This window comes from Mizuhopecten yessoensis, unplaced genomic scaffold (genome assembly GCF_002113885.1).
Source record: "Mizuhopecten yessoensis strain PY_sf001 unplaced genomic scaffold, ASM211388v2 scaffold399, whole genome shotgun sequence".
NCBI lineage: Eukaryota > Metazoa > Mollusca > Bivalvia > Pectinida > Pectinidae > Mizuhopecten > Mizuhopecten yessoensis.
The window spans coordinates 60,491-65,819 of NW_018403527.1; the positions used below are offsets into that span (position 1 = coordinate 60,491).

At 34.5% G+C, this 5,329-nt stretch overlaps 1 long non-coding RNA gene across 1 annotated transcript; it reads left to right on the forward strand.

Annotated features, from left to right (window-relative positions):
* The first annotated feature begins 328 nt into the window (after positions 1–328).
* LOC110447579 lies at positions 329–3,509 on the forward strand. Its single transcript, XR_002462613.1, has 3 exons — positions 329–433; positions 1,771–1,934; positions 3,138–3,509. It is a non-coding gene; the product is annotated as an uncharacterized LOC110447579 (long non-coding RNA).
* The last annotated feature ends 1,820 nt before the right edge of the window (positions 3,510–5,329 follow it).

Genomic DNA, 5,329 nt, shown 5'->3' on the forward strand with positions numbered 1-5,329 from the left:
GCAAAAACTAATTTAATACATAATCAGGATTAGGTCGATGAATCGTTCTGATTGTGAGCTTTGCACATTTTAAGTAATTCAAGAGGTTAAAAAGAAACTGTTTTGCTCGTTTTACACTGCATACTGGCAAGTTCTAATTAAAATTCTTTTTCCCGTCGATTTGATTTGAAACAAAAGAGTGTTATGCTGCGTTATACATGCGTGATAGTTTGGAGTTTAATAAAACCCGGTAGTAACTTCAACCTTGACTTTCTCGTCACCATTCTTATCACTGAGAGTCACGTGGGCCATCCATCACGACAGACGCCGATCTCTGAGTAATGTTTTATGCATTCACTCTATGATTGTCACAGTCTGTAGGGAGCGTGGTGTGAGCTGACATGGGTTGGGGGAGCGTTATTCGTGGTGCTAGTGCCGCTGCAAGCGGTTCGCTGTAAGTATGCATACCAAATCATCTATAGCTGTTATAATTAACGTTCGTATAACAAAGAAAACGCTACTTGATTTATAAGATAATTTCTAGGTTTCAGTTTTATTTTGAAACTCCTGTAATATCCAGTCAAATTGTTTCTGTACAAAGCTACAAAACAATAGATTATCAAGATTAGCACACTTCATAAAATACTCAACATCAAACGGAAAGCGATTGGTTCATACGGTATATATAAACCGGTTGACAAAATATGTTTTGCCTAAGTATCATTTAGAAGGAGGTAATATTTGAAAGGATACTTTTAATATTCATATTTACAAAATCGATAAGATATTATTATTGTTTAATTTTACTCATTACGGTTAAGTCTTTCAAATCTGCATGTTATCGGTCAATGCAAATTAGATTAAAATGTAACAATAACAATATTTTACAAATTGTAGTCGAACTCTTAGTGACGTAGTCATGATTTATAATATAAATTTGTACGAAATATGACATTAGATAATATTACGAGATATGATATTATAACGAAATATTTTATTGAATATTATAACGAGATATGACATTATAACGAATTACAGTTTATGATAGTAAATATTATAACGAGAAATGATGTGAAATATTATAACGAGACATACTATAAAATATTGTTATATTGCAATACCGGTTAAGCAAACATTCTCAACACTATTATGTAGATAAAAGAAAGCATTTTAATCGATTCAAGGTGAATTTCTTATTACATTAGTTAAAATACTATTCTTGTGTCTGGACGATTTTTTTATCATTATCATTAGGATTCAATTGCTCATTGTTATATCTGATATATGTAACTGTTGTATGTATCATATACGTTACCTCGACTCCAGGATGCGGGGTTAAAAGTTTATTATGTTATCAACTCAGTTATTATTTTCGTTAGAACATTATATTAATTCTAAAATTATATAATACACAAGCAATGTCTCTTTCGTTATCATATATATATATTACAAATTAAGAGGACTTATACTTATACAAACATCGACACTAAAGGCTAAGTTTGTTTTGAAACACAAACAGGAATTCGAGGGACTGCCTGTAGTATTAGAGTGCAATTGAGCGAAATGTCTCTATACTTTTTGACAGCTAACTTTACTGATTCCGCCGACTGTGGCTGAGTGACTTGTTTTCATCCGTTTAAAGTCGAGACACCGCTTATTTACACTCTTTGCTTGACAAAGGAAATAGACGTTTCGAAAGCCCACAATTCCTGTTTGTGTTCAAAACAAAATTAGCCTTTATTATTCATACCAAATTGATTATTCTTATTCCGAAAATATCGACACTTTCAGATCCGGAGGCGCAATCGCAGGAATAGTGATTGGATCTATAATAGGATTCGGTTTACTGATTGGAATCCTGAGCGTTATAATTCCGTATTGCTGTGACAAATGCGACACGTCTAGCGTGCAACCTCAAACGGTACAAGTTGTTAAACATTCAGGTAACTCTCAAGGTAATTGTCTGATTCAAAAAGTAGTGATTTTGAACTCATACAATAAGCTAAATAACGACTGTTAAAATATAACCCTATTGCAAGTTTGAATATTACGTAAACTACTATTTGTGTATTACGTTTACTGCTGTTTGTGTGTTACGTATACTACTGTTTGTATGTTACGTATACTGCTGTTTGCGTATTACGTATACTGCTGTTTGTGTATTACATTTACTGCTGTTTGTGTGTTACGTTTACTGCTGTTTGTGTATTACGTATACTGCTGTTTGTGTGTTACGTATACTGCTGTTTGTGTATTACGTATACAACTGTTTATGTGTTACGTATACTACTGTTTGTGTGTTACGTATACCGCTGTTTGTGTGTTACGTTTAATGCTGTTTGTGTGTTACGTATACTACTGTTTGTGTATTACGTTTACTGCTGTTTGTGTGTTACGTATACTGCTGTTTGTGTATTACGTTTACTGCTGCTTGTGTGTTACGTATAATACTGTTTGTGTATTACGTTTACTGCTATTTTTGCGTTACGTATACTGCTGTTTGTGTATTGCGTATACTGCTGTTTGTGTATCACGTATACATCTGTTTGTGTACTACCTATACTACTGTTTGTATGCTACGTATACTGCTGATTGCGTATTACGTATACTGTTGTTTGTGTATTACGTATACTACTGTTTGTGTGCTACGTATACTGCTGTTTGTGTTTAACGTATACTACTGTTTGTGTATTACGTAGTATATATATACATATATTACTGTGTGTGCATTGCGTATACTACTGTGTGTGTATTACCTTTACTATTAAGTATTTGTCCTACTACATTTTTGTATATTGTACTTCTATATTGAGTATATTATACATTTTGTACGTAGAAATTTACTTCTCAAGCTTTTGCAGTCAGATGTGTTATATCAGAATGAGTTGCTTAAACAGGATGCTTTTTGCATGCAAAATGATTCACTATTTACGTCAAACGATATATATTTAATTTGCTTCGAAATCCACTCAAAATTAGTTATTTATAACATAAAGAGCCTTTTTATTATATTTAAAAATGTAATAGTGTATACATGTACAGATTTGCTCTACATACTGCATTTCACTATTCCTCAATGTTTAAATATCAACAAATACAAAAAATAGTATAGAATACCGCTTTAAATACTTAATGGTGATTTTTTCTGTCTTTTAAAGGTATGAGCAATCCCGCTGTACCTCGATAAACGACATCTGCCGGAATAACCTCTGTATTACCTTCCGCAGTATGAGAAAGAACAGTTTTGTTGCAATAGCAAGTTTGGAACAGTAATAATGTCACCGTGATTTTATAGAGCGCTTTTTATACCCAATAGAAAATGAACTAAATCATACAATGTTTAACTGATATATCAATAATATTATCTCGTTTGCTTGTCCATCAGGTTAGAATAGAAAAAATCAAGATACTGCGAAACCATCCATTCATCATTGAATTAATGTAAACTAAAATAAGAATTTCAGATACAAATGACTATAATGTGTAGTGTGTACTGTGACTGATCTGATTATGGAGTATATATTAAATGCATGCACATGAATACTTTGGAATTATATGTTAGAGTTGAAAACCATGAGCGTCTGATGTTTGTCAGGACTTTTTCACTGACTGTGAGTGTTGGATATCTACATAATTCGGAATTAATTATATCACTGAGAGAAAGGCTAGTAATAAACATGAGACCGGCACGTCTCCAGCAACATGTTACAGCTACCCTTCGAAGTTATCAGCCTGTCCCCAAACATGTCACAGACACCCCTCGAGGTTATCAGCATGTCCCCAAACATGTCACAGACACCCCTCCAAGTGATCAGCATGTCCCCAAACATGTTACAGACACCCCTCGAAGTTATCAGCATGTCCCCAAACATGTCACAGACACCCCTCGAAGTTATCAGCATGTCCCCAAACATGTCACAGACACCCCTCGAAGTTATCAGCATGTCCCCAAACATGTTATAGACACCCCTCGAAGTTATCAGCATGTCCCCAAACATGTCACAGACACCCCTCGAAGTTATCAGCATGTCCCCAAACATGTCACAGACACCCCTCCAAGTTATCAGCATGTCCCCAAACATGTTACAGACACCCCTCGAAGTAAACAGTTAGTAACATATTAGTACAAAACAAAATTAAGACTCGATGGCACTTAGACATCGTATTTTCCCCCTTTAAATCAAAGAAACAGTACAGTTGTGCATCAATTTCATACTTATATTTTGTTAAAACAACATTTATAGGACGTATGTCAGTCAGTCAAAGGAGATAGAGGTGACATCATAGTCAGATAACAACAAGAATAGTATAATAAGGACTAAGTATTAGACAATCATGTATTTGACCAACTGTATTATATCCCTGAGTTATAAGTAACAAGGTAATGTATTTTCGATGAAAACCAACACAACAAACGTTAAAAAAATGTGTTCAATGTTAATGAACAAAACCTTTGGGATTTATGCTATCGGCAATATTTCTATAGTTATAATATAAACTTTATTTATTTTACCACAATTATGAAACAAGTTATTTCAACGTATATAATCACCCTTGTTGGCCCTGATGTTAGCACGTGGGGGGTCTTAGTGTGGAAGGAAAACGGCATACCCGGAGAAAACCCACGTAGTCGGGCAGATGACTCCAACCTTTTCACGTCCGATCGGGGTATCGAACCCCGGTCGCCTTGGTGAAAGGCAAGTGCGCTATCAACTGCACCACCCGACCACCCAATATTTCTATAATTACGCATTAATGTCTAACATCCAGATAAGTACTTGTTCTTTTGATTGTGATAGCATTGGCATTTTTGGTATTTTTTTTAATTGAACTAAACTGTCAAACTAATATAAGTTAATAGCAATAAATTACGTTCTCGTGACAGTTTTGTTAACGCTTTCCAGAACAACGTTGTCATTTCGTCAACAACTTCCTTCATGTTAAAGACATATATCTAATACATGTGCCAAGGTATTGAAGCAGGACAGTCACTCGTAACACCGTAGCTGGTAGTTTCGTAGGTTTTCTCTAAACATTAAACAAATAGTGATATGTAAAGGACCCTTTCTAGTTTAATGAATTAACAACACGAATAAATGTTTCTAATCAATGTTTCTTAACAATAGTCAAAGGTGACGTATCTACACTTACAGACACCAGTCCCCGGGTCCTCCAAGTTTGGTTAACTTATCCAGTAACTACATTTACAGACACCAGACTCCGGGTCCTCAAAGTTTGGTTAACTTATCACGTGGTTAAAGAAAAATACAAATATTCGTCAAAACGACTTTAAAAGCAAAGCAAAATCCTTAAAACACATCCATCTGATCTGTCTCACCAAATCTATAAA